At 43.7% G+C, this 22,143-nt stretch overlaps 1 long non-coding RNA gene across 1 annotated transcript; it reads right to left on the reverse strand.

Moving 5' to 3' along the window:
- Positions 5,478–21,055, reverse strand: LOC110260737. Its single transcript, XR_002344100.1, has 2 exons — positions 20,416–21,055; positions 5,478–5,814 (listed from the first exon to the last, which is right to left on the reverse strand). It is a non-coding gene; the product is annotated as an uncharacterized LOC110260737 (long non-coding RNA).

The following is a 22,143-nucleotide window of genomic DNA, read 5'->3' on the forward strand; positions in this document are numbered from 1 at the left end:
ATCCTCATGGATACTAGCCAGGCTAGTTACTACTGAGCCACAATGGGAACTTCCGAGGGCAAGTTTTTTTCGTTTATTTGTTTCTTTTTGTTTTTGGCCATGCTGAAGGCATGTGGAGGTTCCCAGGCCAGGGATCAAAAGTGCGCCACAGCAGTGACACCAGCCACTTCAATGACAACACACCACAAGGGAACTCCCAAGGGCAACTTAAGTCCTCTTATTGGTTCACTCCGACCTCTTCTGCCTTCCTCTTCCACTTTTCAGGACCCTTGTGATTACATTGGGTCTACTTGGATAATCCAAAATAACTTTCTACTTGAAAGTCAGCAAATTAGCAAACTCAATTCCATCTGCAACCCGAACTCCCCTTTGCCATGTGACATAACAATTACAGATTCTGGGAATTAGGATATATACATCTTTCGGAGTTCCCGTCATGGCTCAGCAGTTAACAAATCTGACTAGCATCCATGAGGACACAGGTCTGATCCCTGGCCTTGCTCAGTGGGTTGAGGATCTGGCATTACCATGAGCTGTGGTGTAGGTCACAGATGCGGCTCGGATCCTGCATTGCTGTGTCTGTGGTGTAAGCCAGTGGCTACAGCTCTGATTGGACCCCAAACCTGGGAATCTCCAAATGCCTTGGGTATGGCCCTAAAATTTAAAAAAAAAAAAGTTTTAAAAAAGGATATATGCATTTTGGGGAGCCATTATTCTGCCTACCGTATGGTGATAAGTACCATGGAACAGCAATGGGAGAGAGGGACCACTCTTCCGTAGTCATGTCACCCTCTGACCACAGCTGACCTTTGCTTTTGCTTTTAAGGATTCATTGATTAGACTGAACCCACCTGGATAATCCAAGATCTTCATCTCAATGTCCTTATATGAATCACTTATGGTAAGACAGTTTTGCCACTTGAGGCAGCATATTCACAGGTTTCAGGGATAAGGAATGTAGACATTTTTGTGGAGCCATTATTCTACATGCCACATCTTTTCTATGATGGAATTTTCTAGGTATTAGGCTTGTCAATTCTTGCAGAGAATTCAACTGGTAGATATGATTATTTCCATGTGGCCAAAAATCAGAAGTTAAGGTGTCTCACTAATAGCTCCTGAGACTGGCTATTAGTGGCTCAGTGGTAACGAACCCAACTAGTATCCATGAGGACACAGTTTCAATCCCTGGCCTCCTTCAGTGGGTTAAGAATCCGGTGTTGCCATGAGCTGTGGTGTAGCTCACAGGTGCTGTTCAGATCCCGAGTTGCTGTGGCTATGGCTGTGGCACAGCAGCTGCAGCCTTGATACGACCCCTCGTCTTGAAACCTCCATATGCTCTGAGTGTGGCCCTAAAAGGCAGAAAGAAGGAAAAAAAAAAAAAAGCTCCTGAGATTAGAAAAATGTTTGCCTCTTTTCTCTTGACTCAGAAGTGAAGCAGCAGTATGATGCTTCCAGCACCATCCAGATGCAAAAGAGCCGAGTTCTCGCTGTGGCACAGGAACACCAGACGGCACAACACATTTCCCAATCATGTTCCTTCACGCCTTGGTGCCTTCGCAGATTCTGTTCAGCCTCATGGACCATCCTCCCTCTGCTTTTGTTGTTTGTCGGGTTTTGACCAAACGAATGCCTACCAATCCTTCAACACTTAAAAATCAGATTTTCTCAGCACAACCTACTCAGAATTGTCTTTTCCCACATCTCCTCTCAGAGCAGGTAGTTCAACCTATTTTATAGCTCATAACTCACTGTACTGTGATTCTCTCTCTCTCACACACACATACACACACATCCCTCTGGGATCCTTGAGGAATAATGTTTTTTTCGTTGTTGTTTTGTTTTGTCTTTGCCTTTTCTAGGGCCGCTCCCTCGGCATATGGAGGTTCCCAGGCTAGGGGTCAAATCGGATCTGTAGCCACCGGCCTACGCCAGAGCCACAGTAACACGGGATCCAAGCTGCGTCTGCAACCTACACCACAGCTCACGGCAACACCGGATCCTTAACCCACTGAGCGAGGCCAGGGATCGAACTCACAACCTCATGGTTCCTAGTCGGATTCATTAACCACTACGCCATGACGGGATCTCCAGGAATAATGTTTTTTATACTTAATGCTTAGCATACCATAGGTGCTCAATACATTTTTATTGGAAGGAAGGGGGAAAGGAACAAAGAATACTGAAACAGAACTCCCTCCCCATAGATACTTGCCTGAACTTTGTGCAAACGTGCCTCCCACACCTGGTGTGAACGCCACGGGCCATGGGTTATTTTTGCTCTCTTAATGACTCGGCCAGATGACCACAGCACAGATTATGCCTAGCATTAATGCAGTTACCTCAGACCAGCATGGCCTGGTTCTCCTTTGATTAATTAAGCTACATTGTGCTTAGGAATGAGGCACTGGCTCTCGGAAGTAGGTCCCACACACCAGCCCTGAAGAAAACATGCCTATTATCCCAAGCCTGGGCCACGTTACATCAGATTATTAAGGAGTGTTACAGCATGACCTTGGCTTTGAATTGTTCTCAGTGTTCCCCAAGTAAAGAATAATGTGCAGTCAGGGTTCACTCCCCTCAGAACAGAACAACCAAGGAAAACAAATACAATGCTCCGGCTGCTAAAACTGAATGGGAGAATGTGCTTCTATGAACATATTATGCAAATTGAGGAGCAAGGGGTGATAGGAAGAGATAGATGCTGAGGACTCTGGGTGAACCGGTGGGGGAAGGATGTATTTTGTAAAGGTGCCACATGTGCGGATAAATCAGCTTCCTCCTGTTAGGCATGTGATATTGTGATTTGTAATGAGTATATATTTGGTTTTCATCCCACTTACCGGCATAGGACTTTTAAAACCCTTGAAATGTCCTAAATGATGAAGGATTGAGGTGTCTTTTTTTATGTTAATGAGATGACTCTAGGAAAGTACCCAAGGGGTAGTGTCAGTTGCCAGAGGATTGACTAGAGGGTGGGACTGAAGGTTGACCTTGACCTGTGGGGAGAGGGGAGGCTCTCCTTTATCCCCACCAACCAGGCTGAATCAATCACCAATGGCCAAAGGCAAAATACACACACACACACACACACACACACGCACGCACGCATGCACACACACACACGTATGTATAGGAATGAATGAAAGACTGGATCACTTTGCTATACAGCAAAAATTGGCACAATGTTTTAAATCAACCGTAATTTAAAAAAAGGAAAGAAATCACTAATGGCCAATGATTTAATGAATCATGCCTACGTAATGAGGTCTCCATAAAACCCCAAAAGTTAGGGGTTGGTGAACACGTGGAGATTTGGGGAGAGTAGCGTGCTGGGAGAGGCCAGGGCCCCTCCACCCCGCTTCCCCAGACCTTGCCCTGTGCATCTCTTCCAGCTGGCTCTTCCTGAGTTATAATCTTTTACAGTAAGCAAGCAATCCAGTAAGTAAAATGTTGCCCTGAGTTCCGTGAGCTGCTCTAGCAAATTAGCAGAACCCAAGATGGAGTGGTTAGAATCCACAATCTGTAGTTAAAAGCACAGATGATAATGGTGTGGCTGGTGTCTGAAGTTAGGCTGGGGGTGGGGAGCGGTCTGTGGGACTAAGCCCTTAAGCCATGGGATGTGATGCTATCTCCGGGCAGATAGTGGACACCCAACTGGAGTCGCAGAATGCTTGGTGGTGTGGGAACAACCCCACTGGCCTTGACACATCAGAATTGGTCCCAGAATCGTTTGTTTGTTTTCTTTTGTTTTTTGGCCATGCCTGTGGCATGCAGAAATCCCAGGGCTAGGGATCAAACCAGAGCCACAGCAGTAATAACGCCAGATTCTTAACCCCCTGAACCACCAGGGAACTCTGATCCCAGAACTTTTTAGGCATAATATTGACTTGCACCCCTAGTAATGTTAGCTGACATTTCATAGCACTTCCATTAGCCACCATTTTCACACATTATAATAATAGATTTTAAAGGCACTTTCAGATACCTTATTTGGATTGATTGTGACAACATCCTGGTGAGGAGAAGTGAATAGTTTCCCTCATAAGCTTAAAGTGAGACTGGGCATCCTAGACAAAAATAATGACCCAGGGAGTTCCTGTTGTGGCTCAGCAATAGCAAACCCAAGGATGCAGGTTCGACACCTAGCCTTGCTCAGTGGGTTAAGGACCCAGTGTTGCTATGAGCTGAAGCAGTTCAGACCTGGCGTTGCTGTGGCTGTGGTGTAGGCCAGCAGCTGTGGCTTCAATTTGGCCCCTTAGCCTCAGAACTTTCGTATGCCTCAGGTGCAGCCCTTAAAAGCAAAACAAAAACAAAAACAAAAATCCCCCAAATAATGACCCAGCCTATAAGTCTGTCATGACCTAGTTGACAGGGACCTTGGAGTAGTCCCATTGAGGAAGACGGTCACCTAATCAGATCCACCCCCACCCGGGATCCACTGCATCAGAAAAGCAATCGCATTTTCCAGGACCGAAACCCTGGAGCCAAAATGACTGGCTGAAATGAAGACCTAGGGCTTAGTTGTTCTTTACAGAATTTCCACCAAAACAGGAACTGAAAAGCAGATAAAGGAGAAAACCTCCCTAGGAGCTCTTGAATCGCCCAAAGGAAATGACTTTTTAACGAAACCCCTCACGACATAAACAAATTAGCCAACATTACTTGGCTGCTATCATCTATCTACACCTCCCTCAAAGTAAGCTGGGCCCCGGAGGCCAGGCGGGAGGGAGGAAACCAACACAAGTTTAGCGAAGATCAACTTGTGATCCGCTTCTTCTTACCTCCTTCAGAAGAAGGTGGCCTTGGAGAGACACCTGAATCTATTTGCAGCTAAAAAGCAAAAGGAGCCTCAGAGGCAAGCACATAGGAAAAGTCCTTCCTATCTCAGGTCAAGCAAGCGAGCAAGCATCATCCATTCTCCTGCCTTATTTTTATTTTTTAATTTTTATTTATTTATTTATTTAGTCTTTTTGCCTTTTCTAAGGCCACTCCCTCGGCATATGGAGATTCCCAGGCTAGGTGTCTAACTGGAGCTGTGCTGCCGGCCTACACCAGAGCCACAGCAACGCCAGATCCGAGCCGTGTCTGCAACCTACACCACAGCTCACGGCAACGCCGGATCCTTAACCAAGGAGCAAGGCCAGGGACCGAACCCGCAACCTCATCATTCTTATTCGGATTCGTTAACCACTGCGCCACGACGGGAACTCCCATTCTCCTTCCTTAAACCTCCCCTGGTTCCCCAGCCATAAAATGGACTTCATCCTTTATTAAGGGGTGCCTAGCCTTAAAATGTCCAGTGCTGGGTGTAGCCCACCCCCCAACATGTCTACTGATCATAACTGAGTAGCATCCCCTGTTTTTCTCCTTCCCAAAGCAAGTTTGGAAAGTGATACTGTTCTTTCCACCTCGCCTGAGGAGAGATGGAGGTGCAGAGATGTGGAGGAATGTTCCCGTCGTCATTCCAGGCTTTGTTTTCGCGTCGAATGATACATTTATTAAAGATCTGGGAATATCATTTTTCCGTAGACGGCAAGATATCGCTGGCAGAAATATTTAATCATGAGACTGTCTTCCAATCTGGCAGAAAGTGCAAGAGAATGATTTGGGATCGCGTGTCACGCTGAGCCAGTTGGCCTTGTTCTTGTTGAGATTATTTACAGGAATAACAGGACAGCCTCTAAAGCCAGGCTGAGAGTCAGCAGGACCTAAATTGGAGCCTTTTTTAAACTGCTTTATTTGACCTCAAGGAAGGGGTCCCAGGCTCCTTTTCCCCATCGACGGGACGACTTCTCAGAATTTTCATCAGGACTGAAAGAAATAATGCAGATAAGTGACTTAGCACACCCTGAGTGCTCCATAAATGTTGGCCACTGTTATTATGTATTTAAGTGCAGAGAAAAAACATCTGCTTATCAGACTATTGGGGTTTTTTTTCCCTATGTGCAGACTAGCGAAATGCAACTCAGGCACTTCAGGAAGGTGTAAATCAAAACCTAATATTTGGAATCATTTTTAATATTTCTTCCCACTCTGAACTGGGGATAATTCTATACTGACTATTGAAATTGAGTTGGTAGAGAAAGTATGGAAGTTTGGAACACATGGTCCAGACTACAACCTAATATCTCTTCAGTTGCTTGCGTTCTAGTGTCTTTTTTCCAAATAAGAGGAAAGAGTGGTAAGATATAATTAAGCAAGAATTTCCAGGTCATTCTGAACATATCTGCCCTTCCATGTGCAGGAGAAAGGCTAAGGGCCACTGCCTTAAAGGACCTTGAAATTTATAGTTGCGTTAAGACGTTTAATTCCCTATCCAAACCAGATTAAGAAGAAACTTTGAGCTCCCACCATGGCTCAATGGTTAACAAACCTGCCTAGCATCCATGAGGATGCAGGTTTGATCCCTGGCCCTGCTCAGTGGGTTAAGGATCCTGATGTTGCGGTGAGCTGTGGTGTAGGTCGAAGACAAGGCTCAGACCTTCTGTTGTTGTGGCTGTGGCATAGGCCAGTGGCTATAGCTCTGACTGTACCCCTAACTGGGAACACTAAAAAGGACAAAAAGACCAAAAAAAAAAAAAAAAAAAAAAAAGTGAACCATTTTTGATGTTCCCGTTGTGACACAGTGGAAATGAATCCAACTAGGAACCATGAAGTTGTGGGTTTGATCCCTGGCCTTGCTCAGTGGGTAAGGATCTGGCGTTGCCGTGAGCTGTGGTGTAGGTCGCAGACGTGGCTCAGATCCCACATTGCTGTGGCTGTGGTGTAGACCGGCAGCTCTGATTTGACCCCTAGCCTGGTAACCTCCATATGCCTTGGGTACGACCCTAAAAAGCAAAAAAAAAAAAAAAAAAAAAAAAGGAAGAAGAAGGAACTTTGGAACCACCAGCTCATTTTTAAGGAAATAGAGATTGGGATATTAAATTAACACATCTAGTTCAGAGGAAGGCAATGTTCGAGCTATATGATCATGCTTTTACAACCCATGTAAACAATAGTTAAATGTCTTCCAATCTAAAAGGTGTGAAATTACCTACCAGACTCCAGGTGAAAAATGTACTGTGAAGAAACAGCTGTGACTCAGTGTGATTACGTGAAGCTTAGAGTAAGTTAATAGATTTTTCCCCTTTTAGAAATTTTCAGCAATAAAATTATCTTTACTTTGCAAGGTACTCCAAGATACATTTTTAAAATATTATTTACAGTTGCCATCCAGTAAGAGATACATTTCAAATGTATCTTGATTAGACAATCCCGTGTAACAAAAGCTCATTTCCTTGAAAATGTCTTCAGGAGTCCTGAAAACATAATCACTTCACTTTACTGTAACTCTGATACTCTTTTCCTCTTCCAGCCTTTGCCTGCATCTTTTTAAGACACAAAGAGTATCCATCTTCTCAATCTCCCCAGCTTTCTGCCCTCTTGACAAGAGCAGAATGCAAATGACTCAATAGCTACACATTTAAATAAGCCACTGTATCACTGGAGCTGCGTAGAGGTATTCCCGGGGAGAAAAAAAACGAAAAACTAAAATCACTGGTGAGGTGCTAAGATGTGTATTCTTCTCATTCAAGGTCCCCCCCGCCAGCTATTTCTCCCCACCTGCCAAGCCAACTTTATCTCTTTGTATGTCCGGAACACTCTCCTCCCCAAATCTGTCTCTTGCATAGCTACCAATCAAAATCAGTCCCTGGCTCAAAAAATCCTCCAGGACTTCTCTATCAGTTAAGATTTGCATTTGGCAGCTGGTAACAGAGCCCAGAAATAATAGTGGCTTAAACAAGATAAAAGTTTATATTTCTTTTCTTTAAAGGAATCCTAGAGATAAGCAAGGCAGAACTGGTGTGGCATCGCCTATAGTTCCTGTATCTTTCTGCTCCACAATGCACCTTCTATCCTCAGAAACAAAGGATGCCTCCTCGGGTTGCATCCATCCCATCCACCTTGGAGGCAGCCAGAAGGGGATGGACAGGCAGCTGTCAAACTGCTTTTCAAACACCTTCAGGGATGAACACAGTCCAGCATACCTCACGAGCCCTCTTTAAATAACCGCCAGATCCACAAACGAATTAATTTGGCAGCAGTACTGAAGTAGAGCAATTTATCATCTACGAAACTTTAGTAAAGGTTAACAGTATACCCAGGCCACCATACGAGAAAACCTAAGGTATAATTTAAAACCCCTAAAATGACACCCTGCTTTAAAACATCTCTAGAATTGGCTTGCCAATTTCAGTTAGAGATGTATTCTGTTTTTCATTTTTCATTTTTTAATTAAAATTTTAAAAAATAAATAATGAAATAGAAGTTACAGTGCTGTGTTAGTTTCAAGTGTAAAGTGATTCCGTTTTACACATATATTCTTACATATGTGTGTATAATATATTCTTTTCGAGATTATTTTCCTTTTTTCAGATTCTTTTCCATTATAGGTAATTAAAAGGTGTTGAGTATAGTTCCCAGTGCTATACAGGAGGTCCTTGTTGCTTCCCCATTTTATATATAGCGGTGTCCATTTCTTAATCCCAAACTACTAATTTTTTTTTATCTTTTAAAAAATGTTTAGTCATATCTGCAGCATGCAAAAGTTCCCAGGCCAGGGATTGAACCTGCACCACAGGAGTGACCAGAGCCACAGCAGTGACTCTGCTAGGTCCTTAACTGCTAAGCCACCAGGGAATGCCCCAAACTTCTAATTTATACAGATTTATTCTGTTAAGGGAGTATATTTCCAATAAAAGATACTGTATTATGCTGAGGGAGAGATTTCAAATAAGTACAAGGCAATGTCTAACAAATGGAAACTTAAGGCATCCATGAAAAATACTCAACACTATCAAGCAGCATAGAAATGCCAAGGTCAGGAGGCATTTTAGAGAAGAATAAAAGCCTACAAATGTCTTTTGGTAAATCTGTGAGTCAAGTGATTTGTTAGTGCCCTAATAAGGCATAAACAGAAGAAATAAGGTGAGTAGAAGAAAGTTTACCCAGGACTGGTCAAGAGAAGCTGCCTCGTGGCCATGCTGATGGGCCTGGGTTCTCTGTGTGCAGCAGAGAGGAGTGGGGGCCTTAGAAAAGCAGGTGAAATGTTGTTCCCATTGTGGTTCTGTGGGTTAAGGACGGGACAGAGTCTCCATGAGGATGCAAGTTCGATCCCTGGCCTCACTTAGTGGGTTAAAGATCCAGCATTGCCACATGCTGCAGTGTGGGTCACAGGCTCTGATCTCGCATTGCTGTGGCTGTAGCATAGGCCAGCAGCTGCAACTCCCTTTTGACCCCTAGTCTGGGAATTTCCATATGCTGAGGGTGCAGCCAAAAAAGACCAAAAAAAAAAAAAAAATTGTAGAGAGGAAAAGCAAGAAACAGAATTAGCATGTCCCAGGTGTCACCCAGAGCCTGACACTTATTGTTGACAAACAAAAAGTCTCACAGATACATTCCCCTTTCTCCTCCCATGTAACCACCGCTTCGGTTCTGCAGCCTCAGGTCTCCCATTCACCAAATCGTCTATTCCCACGGTGCCTGTTCCAGAATCCATCACTAGATGCTAATGGGATTCACAGCTCTTCTTGAGTACCTAACCCAAGCCTGGGGCCCAGGCTTCACCAGCCAGGTGAAGATACGCTAGAGATAAGGGTTTTGTTCCCTCCTTCTCACTTTCCATCAGGAGCTCTTTCTTTTGAGCAAAGATTTGCTGTATTTTATTTTGCTGGCAGAGAGGAGGAAGGGAGGTGGAGGGCAAAAGATAGAAAGGAAACAAAGGAGCTAAGATGCAGTAGGTATTTGGGGGCTGGTTTTGGCTGGAGCTGATTCTTAGAGCTATTGTGTTTGAGAAATATGAAAGACTACCACCAAAGACTGAAACAGAAACACCTGTGATTGGGGCTGGGCATTACAGGTCCCCTAGACCAGTTCCAAAAGAATCTGAGTTGTTAGCTGAAATGATGAACAAACTGTGAACGATCCGTTTGCCCACACCAGTAAAAACTTAAGGGAAGCACATCAACTCTTAATCGCTATACAGGTTTAGCCAGCAGAGGGCGCCCTCTTACTAATCTTCAATTAAAAAATCCTCGCGGGTTGTCCGTTTTTACTACCTCTCTTTTGAAGTCTCTTTCCAAAACCAAATATGTAAATAATGAATCCTTTAGCCAGAGTATTTGCGAACATTGAATCCAGCTGTTCAGTTTTTTGAAGAAAATGTTTCCATATTCACTCCTGAGTTGTTCTTAGCTTAGAAACTTCACACCACCTGAACTCGCCAAGGGCAAAATATGGACTGGGCCTTAAAAAACACAAGCAACCAGTTCCTTCTGACAATGAAGACAATACTAGCTGACCCCAGGGTAGCTGGGGAGAGAGGGAATTGGTCCTCGGAGTTAGCATAGGACTTGCCTGGGTGCTCCTTCCAAACCTGAAATCAATCAGTTATGATCAGCATCTGCTCTCACAGTCCAAAGACCTCACATCCCTTTCACTTACTAAGGGCTAAGTTTTAAAACTTCCTTTTTCTTTTTTTTTCACACGGCCGCACCTGTGGCATATGGATGTTTCCAGGCGAGGGGTCCAATCAGAGCTGGAGCTGCTGGCCTCCACCACAGCCCCAGCAATGCTGGATCTGAGTGACATCTGCAATGCTGAAGCTTGTGACGACACCAGATCCTTAACCCACTGAGCAAGGCCAGGGATAGAACCAGCATCATCATGGAGACTGTCTCAGGTTCTTAACCTGCTGAGCCACAATGGGAACTCCCTTAAAACATGTTTTATATTGTGTATGTTGAGCAGCATGGCAAAGAAATTCAAAGGTGTGAGTCTGGACTTTCTTTCCCACACCTTATCTGAAGGATCCCAGTGTAAGACTAGGGATTTTGACAAGTCAGAATGGCCATCATTCATAAATCCACAAATAACAAGTGCTGGAGGGGCTGTGGAGAAAAGGGAACCCTCCTGCACTGTTGGTGGGAATGTAAACTGGTACAGCCACTATGGAGAACAGTTTGGAGATACCTTAGAAATCTATACATAGACCTTCCATATGACCCTGCAATCCCACTCTTGGGCATCTATCCGGACAAAGCTCTACTTAAAAGAGACACATGCACCCGCATGTTCATTGCAGCACTATTCACAATAGCCAGGACATGGAAACAATCCAAATGTCCATCGACAGAGGATTGGATTCGGAAGATGTGGTATATATACACGATGGAATACTACTCAGCCATAAAAAAGGATGACATCATGCCATTTGCAGCAACATGGATGGAACTAGAGAATCTCATACTGAGTGAAATGAGCCAGAAAGACAAAGACAAATACCATATGATATCACTTATAACTGGAATCTAATATCCAGCACAAATGAACATCTCCTCAGAAAAGAAAATCATGGACTTGGAGAAGAGACTTGTGGCTGCCTGATGGGAGGGGGAGGGAGTGGAAGGGATCGGGAGCTTGGGCTTATCAGTCACAACCTAGAATAGATTTACAAGGAGATCCCACTGAATAGCATTGAGAACTATGTCTAGATACTCATGTTGCAACAGAAGAAATGGTGGGGGAAAAACTGTAATTGTAATGTATACATGTAAGGATAACCTGACCCCCTTGCTGTACAGTGGGAAAATAAAATTAAAAAAAAAAAAAAAAAAAAAAAAGACTAGGGGTTTTGACTAGAATTAGACAAAAGGAGAAAATGAGAGTTTCGTTGAAGCTTAGTTGAAGTTACTCCCTCCATTAAGCCAGAGTTTTCCCATCGCTCTTGGTGTAAAGTTCAAAATTCCTAATGTGGTTTTCAAAGCCCATCACCATCTGGACTTGCCCGTGGCCCCAGCCGGAGCCCTCAGCCCTGCTGCTCCATTTGCTGCATCCCAGCCACAAACACCTTCTTTCACTTCCTCAAAGGCCTTCCCAGAGGTGGGACCTTGGGCATCTCTGTCTGGATCATTCTTCTTCCCCTCTGTCGTTCAGCTGGCCCCCACCTACAGGAGAGACTTTGTCCAAAACTTACAGAGCAGTCACTGCAACATGGGGCTGGGGCTGCGGATGCTGCAAAAGGCACCACCTGAAGGGATGGACTTAATTTATGCTGTACAGCAAAGTGACCCAGGCATATATATATATATATATATATATATATATATATATATATATTCTTTTTTTCCCATACTATCTTCCATCATGTTATAACCAAAGAGATGGAATTTTTTTTTTTTGGTCTTTTTGTCTTTTTTCCTTTTCCAGGGCCACACCTGCAACATATGGAGGTTCCCAGGGTGCTGGGGGTCGAATCGGAGCTGTAGCCACCAGCCTATGCCAGAGCCACAGCAACTCAGGATCCAAGCCACGTCTGCGACCCACACCACAGCTCACGGCAACGCTGGATCCTTAACCCACTGAGCAAGGCCAGGGATCGAACCCGCAACCCCATGGCTCCTAGTTGGATTCGTCAACCACTGAGCCATGACAGGAACTCTGAGTGATTCTAATTTAAAACTGTGGATTCAAGTGTTTAGACTTCAGTGCCTGCCGGATCCCTCAGCTGGACAACTTTGTGTGGGGGCTCAAACTGTAGGAGCACAATGCAGAAGCTCCGAGGTCCCCACCTACCACGTATGGCTCAGAACACTCATTAGCAATCACAGCTGTGATTCCTTGTCCATTTCCTCCAAGAGCACGTTGCTTTATGAGGAGCGCTCCTGTCTGTCATGCTGAAGACCCAGCCTGGCCGATAGAAGAGGCTCCATGAGTATTCAGGCAAGAGTGAAGCAGCATTTGGCACCAGGGAACAACCTTTAAGTTACACCTTCGATGGCTTTTTCTAGTGAGAGAGTAAATATTCATTGATCAGCCTACACTCTTGCCTCACCTACCATTTTCCCTGGACTCCTGTGAACACATGGTTTGTGGCCAAACATCAGCAATCTAGCTTCCCTGGAAAATAACCTGATATCCACGGGGATGGAATGCGTGATCTTGACTAGGAAACAGGAATCGCAGACTTAGAAGCCAAAGGGAACCAATAAATCATCTTGTTTAACTTCCCCACTTTACAGGAAATCACGGATTTCAATTTTCTCATCCGTCAAATGAAGACTGGAGGTAGTGATTTCCTCTTCTGGGTATTCTGAGATTTTCTAAGTTTTGCCCCACGTCACTCGCAAGGGAGAGTGACAGCTCAAGACTGGTCTATTAAATTGAACTTTAAAACAATCTCCCCAGAACTAGGTCTTAAGTAACTCAGCTAAGGCAGGGAGTTGATCTGCTGAATTCCAGCAGAATCCCTGGGTGTGCCAAATGCCAAAGATCAAAGAATGTGAGGTTCGAGATAATATTACCAACAGGATTCCATGCAGCAAAAAGATGGAAAAGGCTCAATTTTCCATGGTTTGTTAAGATATCCCTGAGTTAATGGGGATGATAGTTACACCTCGGTTATGCATCCTAGAAGCAAAACCATATACCCAAACACACACACTCCTAACTCACATGGCTTTAATGATATCTGAAACTAAACAGAGAAAATGGAGAGGAAATGAATTCTAGAAATGCCTCGTTCTCTGCTAATGTCTAAAAAGAGACTGTATGAGACACAAAGAGAAAATTGTATCTTCAAGAATATAAGGATGAGTATTGAAATTTGAAGTATCTTCATGGTTTTTCCTGGTTGAAACCTACTGTAAGAAAAATGCAACAGTAATAACGAGTAATAAAATGCATGAAGTGAAGGTCTCGTCACAGTCCCACTCTCAGAAATCAGAGAGGTAACCTTCCAGGCTGCGTCTATGCATATAACATGAATTTTTAAATTTTTTTACAAAAATGGGATCACACTATAAATATTACTCTGGGCTAGGCTTAGTATCATGGATTTTTTTCCTACTCATACATATAAAGCTACCTGGGGGGGAGTTTAATGGTTTCAGTCTGTGTCATTCTTGTATATACTATAGTTGGTTCAATCAAATAATCTATCTTGTAATCCTATGCCTAAGGTGGTGGAGTTTGTTGTTTATTTTTTGGCTTTGTTTTAAAGTATAACATATAACTTAACAACAGTCCTTCTGGTAAATATATATTTAATCATATATGTGACTATTTCCCTAAAGTAAATGTGTAGAACTGCTAAATCAAAGACTAATCCTAGTATATAAAATACCATAGGTATGTGTGTACAGGTGTATTAGAAGGGATTTAATATTGTCCCCACATGGTTAGCTATAACCTAACATGATGCATTCCATAATACTCTCTTTCTACTTGAATTTATTATATAATAAATTCAACTTGAAGCTTTTTAAAATAAAAGAGAATTTGAAGGGCAAGTCAGAATAAGGTAATGATTTTGGAGAGACTCGGATTATCTGACAACATACAGGCATTAAAAACAAGAATGGGAGTTCTCGGGAATTTCCGTGTGGCTCAGTGTTAAGGAGATAGATTAGTATTCATGAGGACACGGGTTCGATCCCTGGCCTCACTAAGTGGGTTAATGATCCCGGCGTTGCTGTGAGCTATGCTGTAGGTCACAGATGTGACTCAGACCTGATGTTGCTGTGGTTGTGGCACAGGCTGGCAGCTACAGATCTGATTCGACCCCTAGCCTGGGAACTTCCATATGTCACAGATGCGGCCCTAAAAAAAAAAGACAGAAAGGAAAGAAGAAAAAAGAATGGGAGTTCCCATTGTGGCTCAGTGGGTTAAGAACTCAACATAATGTTTATGAGGATGTGGGTTCGATCTCTGACCCCATTCAGTGAGTTAAGGGTCCAGCGTTGCTGCAAGCTGCAGCGAAGGTCACAGATGCAGCTCACATCTGGTGTTGCTGTGGCTGCGGTGTAGGTCGGCAGCTGCAGCTCCAATTCCACCCCTAGCCTGGGAACTTCCATGTGACACAGGTGCAGCAATAAAATGGGAAAAAAAAAAAAGGAGAAATGGATGAAATGTGTTGAGAAAGGTCATTGCACTTGTTTTAAGAGCCTGATTCTAGGGGATTTCTATGGGCAAAGTAAGGTAATGCCAGTAAGCCAAAAATTAGATGGTTTGGATAAGAGGGATTTCACACTAAACTTGAGAGGTGGTCATGACTTCCACACATGCAAATTCTTGCTTTTCTTGTCATCAGTGAAGCTGGGGAAAAAGTCACTCAGCTTCGGATAGAAGGGAGGAAAGCAAATGTTAAACTATCAAGAATGGATAATGGCCTACTGTACCTGAGTGATGCTAATTGTAACTCTAATTTACCTAAATTTATGTTTCTGTATATAACAAGTCCCAGTAGTTTCAAATTGCAATTGGGCATGCTTTCACTTTTTTTTTGTTTTCCAGTCACACTTAGAGCATATGGATGTTCGCAGGCCAGGGATCAAATCCAAGTTACAGCTGCAGCAATGCCAGATCTTTAACCCACTGTGCCAGGCTGGGAATCAAACCAGCAACACCACAGAGACAAGTTGGATCATTAACCCACTGCACTACATCAGGAATCCCTGTTTTCACATTTTTAAGAGTCTTTTGTATGTCTTTTTATGAAAATTGTATATGTATCCTTTCCTTACTTTTCTATTGTTTTGCTTGCTTCTTCTCATTGATTTGTAGAAACTCTTTACTTATCAGAGAAATTAGCCCTTTGATATATGGGTTCCCAACATTTTTTTCCAGTTTGCCGTTGCCTTTGTGTATGAATATGAGTTTTGTTGCTTCAGTACAAATCTATTCCAGGTCTTCCTAAGATAATTACAGATGGCTCTAAACTCTAAAAATGCATTATTTTTAAATTAAAAAAACTGGTAAAATATACATAAAACTTACATTTTCAATGACTTTTTTGCAGTATATTCTGTTTGCTAAATTACCACCCCCCAAAATTACATTCTTCTTAAGGGTAATAAGAGCAGTAATTAAAGATGAGAAAATATAGTTGCAAGGTTAGTAGAGTGCTGGTTGTGGTTACTTGAGAATCCAAAATAAGAACTGGATGTTTCTGCTAATTATATGTATAAAATGGTTACTATTAATTTACTGTATACCAGGTACTGTGCTAAGTTCTGCACACACATTATCCCACTGAACAGTATTAATAACCCTATGAGAGAGCTATAAGCATCTTCATTATATAGCTAAAGAAATAGAATACAAAATGCAAAGGAACTTGCAAAAGGGTCTCGAGGGCAGAAGTTAATTAGGTAACCAGGACTCTACCTAAGCAGCCTCATTTCAGAGCCTCAGAAAGGATAGGATCCAGAAGATAGATTGTGAGATTCCTTTAGATGGGACACAGATGAACTTTAAAATTATTCCAGTACTGTAGTCCCCCCTTATCTGAGTTTTTGATTTCCTCAGCTTCAGTTACCCACAGTTAACCTGGATATATTAAATGGAAAAATTCCAGAAATAAACAATTCGGAGGTTTTAAATTGTGGGAACTTATGAGTAGCATGATGCAATTTCTTTTCTTTCTTTTTTTTTGGTCTTTTTGTCTTTTCTAGGGCCAAACCCATGGCATATGGAGGTTCCCAGGCTAGGGGTCTAACTGGAGCTGCATCTGCGACCTACACCACAGCCCACGGCAATGCTGGATCCTTAACCCACTGAGCAAGGCCAGGGAGCAAACCCACAACTTCGTGGTTCCTAGTTGGATTTATTTCCACTGCGCCACGACAGGAATTCCAATGATGCAATTTCTTGATGGTCTCCCCACATCCCACTCAGGACACAAATCTTCCCTTTGTGCAGTGTATCTAACCTGCATGTGCTACTGGCCCTGTAGTTTAGGGGAAAATACAATACCTATAGGGCTCTGTTCTCTCCTCGGCATCAGGCATCCACTGGGGGTCTTGGAACATATTCCCCATGGAGAAGGGGAGATCTTTGTGTTTGCATATGTATTTATTTATTTACTATTATAGTTAATTACAATGCAACATCAAGTTTACCAGTTTTTTAAATTAAAAAAAAAAAAGAATTTTCTTGGCCATGCCTGGAGCATGTGGAAGTTCCCAGGCCAGGGGTCAAACACAAGCCACAGCAGTAACTTGAGCTGCTTTAGTGACAACACCAGATCCTTAACTGACTGAGCCACAGAGAAACTCCATTTTAACCTTTCTTTATTTTGGTTTTTTGGGCCGCACCTGATGCATATGGAAGTTCCCAGGCTAGAAGTCAAATTGGAGCTACACCACAGCTCACAGCAATGCCGGTTCCTTTACACACTGATCGAGGCCAGGGATCAAACGCCATCCTCAGGGATACTAGTCAGACTTGTTTCCACTGAGCCACGACAGGAACTCCCCATTTTAACCATTTTTAAAGGTACAGTTCAGTGTCCCTGAGTCCACATTGTTATGCAACTATCACCACCATGCCACTGTCTCTTGACTTTCTATGGTAGGTTTTGCCACATAGAACATTTTTACTTTTACGTCATCAAATTTATGAATATGAAAGCCAGAATAAGGTAGGGATTTTGGAGAGACTCCAATGATGAACTGAATGTGTTGTGTCATACTTAGAAAAACTTTCCCATTCTGAGATTATATTTTTAAAAATCCTCTGAGATCTCTTCTGGTATATATTCTTTTTTTTTTTTTTTTTTAATTTTTCACTCTTTGGTCCTTCAGGAATTTATCTGGTATGAAGTGTGAAATAAGGATCCCCTCTATTTATATTTTAGCACCGATAGGAATTATATTGCAACTAGACAAAATGCGTTTAAAACCTGGGGGGGGGGGTGTCGTAGTACAGGGAGGTAAGCAAAAGAAGCCAGGAAAATTCTGAAAAAAGGAAGCGTAAAGGTACTGGTTGGAGTGTGGATGATTAGTGCGATGAGTAATTAAAACTACTCTAAATCTCAGTAATTAAAATAGTATGGTTCTCAGCATCTAGAATGATTGAACCGTGGAATGAAATAATGACGATCAGAAGTTACCAGAGTTTAATGTAAAGGTACAAATTCAACTTAAAAGATATGCATAGGAATTCCCACTGTGGCACAGTGGGTTGAGAATCTGAGTGCAGCAGCTCGGATTGCTGCAGAGGCACGGGTTCAATCCCCAGCCCAGCACAGTGGGTTAATGGGTTGAAGAATCCTGAGCTGCCACAGCTGCAGTGTAGATAGAATTCAATCCCTGGCCCAGGAATGTCAATATGCCACAGGTGCAGACATTAAAAAAAAAAAAAAAAAAAAAAAGATATATACATACTGCCATCTTTATCATGTTGAGTATTCCTATCCAAAAATATGGCACACCTTTTCATTTGTTCCAATTTTCTGTTAGAGATACAATCTTAGAATGAGAGCCCCTTCCTCTTCGCTGACGAGTGGTAGTGAAAAGTTCCCTGGGGAGACTTCCTCTGGAGTCCAAATTTTTTTTCCAGAGTCATTTCTAACATATTGGACTTCCCAGTTTCTCTATTTACATAATGTGGAAAGCTGTGATCAAGTCTGATTTAATCGGATGTAGCTGTACCATGTTTCCATAGGCTGGGCTCAAAACCAATGCTAAGTGTTAAAAGACTAAACAGTAGGTGTTAAGTGCTGGCAGAATTCTTTAAATGTTCCCAAGGCTGAGTTTGGACCTTGGTTTAATTTGGGAAGTTAGTATGGCAGCTAGAAGTTACCACTGGCTCCTCAATATCATTAGCCACAATTTTCAGCGATGGGGCTTTGCGCTACCATGGGTGCTGGTAACAGCAATATCAAATGGAAATATAGTGAGTCGCATCTATAAATTAAAATTGTCCAGTAACCACACTAAAAAAAAAAAAAGGTAAAAAGAAACAGATGAAATTAAATTTAATATTTTAACCCAATATCAAAAATGATTATTTCAGTGTGTAACCAATATAAAAATTATTGATGAGATATTTGACATTAGTTTTCATGTCAAATATCTCATCAATAATTTTTAATGAAAATTATTATTAGAAACTAGTCTACTTCACATATACAGCACATCTCAGTTTGGACTAGTCACATTTAAGTGCTCAACAGCCATAGACGGCTACCATACTGGAAGGCACAACTCCAGAAATACACCAATGAGCGAGGAAAATCACTTAATTTAGTAGAAATCCAGAAACTCCTCAGTTGGAAATACAGTATCTCAAGGGTCTGGAACAGATCTCTAAAATCACTAGTCCTAATATTCACTTGATATTTTAATCTTTTCTACAATTTCTCTATCAAGGGGTCATCCAGTCCCCTTAACTGCCCTGTCCAGGGGTGAGGAGACCACTCCTTCATGGGAGGCAATCTTAACTCAAAAAAATTCCTTGCTGGGGGGAGTTCCCATTGTGATTCTTGCAGGTAACGAACTTGACTAGTATCCGTGAAGATGTAGGTTCAATTCCTGGCCTCGCTCAGAGGGTTAAGGAACCAGCATTTCCCTGAGCTGTGGCATGGGTCGCACATGAGGCTCAGACCCAGGGATCCCATTGCTGTGGCTGTAGTGTAAGTTGGCAACTGCTGCTTAGATTCAACCCCTAGCCTCATAACTACATGTGTCTATGGTGTGGACTTAAAAGGAAAAAAAAAAAAAAAAAATTCCTTGGTGGAATTCCCTGGTGGCACAGTAAGTTAAGGACCTGGCAATGTCACTGCTGTGGAGCTGGTTGGATCCCTGGTCTGGGAACCTGCCACATGCCCCCAGTGTGGCCAAATGAAAAAACCAATCCTTGCTAAGGCCACAAGCAGGGTGGTTTACAGAGGTCTGAGGAGCTTTGTTGGTATGGGCTAACCTTAAGGGGCTAGCTGGGTTAGGAATGGGGGAGTTTAGAACTAAAAACTAGACTGTAGGTTGGACAGAATAGGAACTGTGAGTCTGTGTGTGAGGCTGGGGCTGGACATTTGGTTGAAATCTCAGCTATACTGCAACAAGAGTAACAAACCCAAAAAACTGTATATATGCTAAATCCACTACTCTGGCGATACAGTGATTTGGAGAGTAATTTGAATTATCATAAACTTTTAAGCTTTTCACAGTAAGAACATACCTGATTAAGTTATACTTAATGAAGGCTATCACTTGCATTAGACCTGTATTACAGATATCATTACCCTAAATCATACTTTTGACTTTATCAAAAGAATTCATCATACTTTTGACATTATCAAAGGAATTCATTTCAGACCCAGAGATCAGAGGCGTTTTCAAAGTCTTATTCCTCATCTCGATTTTATTAACATTTCCTTACTCAAAAACACCCTGGAAATCAGAGACAAAGCTCCCCCCTACCCCAATTCAGTAAAAATGACACCGACTAAATTATGATGAACTTTGAATGGGTGGCGCTTGAAATAATACATTTTTGCTATATTTGTATTTCTTGTTTCTTTCTTTTTCTCCCCTTGGTAAGGAGAAGGTGTTCTTTTCCGGGCCACCTTCACCCTCCCGCCCTCCCCAATTCTACCTTTCCAAGGCAGGGGAAAGGTGCATCCTCGCCAGTGCTCCTGCCAGCGCCTCCTAGTACCTCTGGCCAGCAGCCGGTGAAACGATGCGCCCTGGACATCCATTAACGTTTTATACTACACTGGGCTCGGCTTCTCCAGTTTGTTTTTCTGCGGCCCCAGTCTCCTCCACCCGCCAGTACACAATCAACCGCTCCTTAGGGAAAATTTTAGAAACAGAAGCTCCGCCCACCTTCCTCCCTCCAGCCTCCAAAACACCAGCTACAACACCCCACCTCCGGCCGCGGAAGTAGGTTTCGTCACTTGATCTGGGACACGGTATTTTTTAACAAGAAAACAAGCATCCAAAAAAAAAAAAAAAAAAATTCAAACTGCTCTCGCGGGCCAATGGGAAAGAAGCGGGAGGTGGGCGGAGCCGGCGAGCGGCGGGCGGGGCGGGCGCCGAGGCTGTTGCAGCGAGGGATTCGTAAAAACGCAGCGGGCCCACGGTTCGGGGCTTTTTTTTTTTTTTTTTCCTCCAAAACTAGCTAAAGCCTAAGACTCCGCCCGAAGCTGCGGCTTCTCGGATCCACCTTAAATCTTCAGTGGACTCGGCGCTGGGGTCAGTGGGCGCAGCCAATGCCAATCAAGTTTACAACCACTAGCACGAGAGGGAAAAAAGAGAGGAAAAAAATAATCTTCAAGTTCTCCGGTCCATACACACTCACACGGACGCACGCACACACGTCCGCAAGCACACAAAAGGAAGGGAGGAGGTGGGGGGGCAGGCGCTGGAGAGAGAAGGGGGACATGTTTGCAGAACGCTCGCTCGAGGCTCAGCGCCCGTGACCCGAGTGCTCTGGGAAGGCGCGCGGGAAGCGCGGCCCGGCGCGAGCGCCATGATGGTGGCCGCGGTTCGGGGCCCATTTTCTGGAGGGGGAGCTGCAATGATGCAATCCCCCGGCCCCGAGTCCCGGCTGCGCGCCCTTCTCCCTGCCTTTTCTTCACGGTTCTTTTGAGGCGCTTCGACGTTTCGCGCCCAGCACGCCTCCATTCGTTTTTGTATTTTGCATTTACTGATTCCTGCCTCCTCTGTGTGTGTCCCCACGCGAGACAGGCCCGGTATATGGATGGCCGCACGGGGACTTGAGTTTATGTGTGAATGTTAAACTTTCGGTTCCGCGGGGTCTGGCTAGGGCTGACCCCACCCCGCCCCACCCCCACGCGAGCCGAGATCCAGGCAGTGCCACCCCCCGCTCCCCAGGGGTTCTAGAGTGATCGTGGACCCTCTCCTCTTGCCCCCTCTCCTCCGCCCAGCTTCGCTTGCGAGGCTTTTACCTTAATTTTGGCCCGGAGGGAAGGGAGCGGGCGTAGGGTGTGGCCCAGGTGAAAGAGATGGCAAACTGAAAAAAAAAAAAGAAATTCAGACCCTGAAAAACAGATCGCAGGTTCTAGACGAGCTTTTAAAACACTTTTTTTTTTCACCCCGAAAAAGCTTCGGAAGAACAAGTGTCTACGCTAATGAGGGTGAATTTGAAATGGCGAAGGCGGCGTTCCTTGGCCGCTGGGAAAGGTCCCTGCGCAAGGCCAGGATGGTGGGCGCACTGTGACTTGAAAGACCGCTCGCCCCGTTCCCCTTCTGTTGATTTCCATGGTCCCCTCCATCCCCCAATCATGCCCCTGGACCCACATCTTCTTAGTTCTTCCCTGCCCTGGCCCCCCGCACTGGGCAGCGGGGATGCGATTGGAGG

Source organism: Sus scrofa, chromosome 5 (assembly GCF_000003025.6).
Source record: "Sus scrofa isolate TJ Tabasco breed Duroc chromosome 5, Sscrofa11.1, whole genome shotgun sequence".
In the NCBI taxonomy this organism is placed as follows: Eukaryota; Metazoa; Chordata; class Mammalia; order Artiodactyla; family Suidae; genus Sus; species Sus scrofa.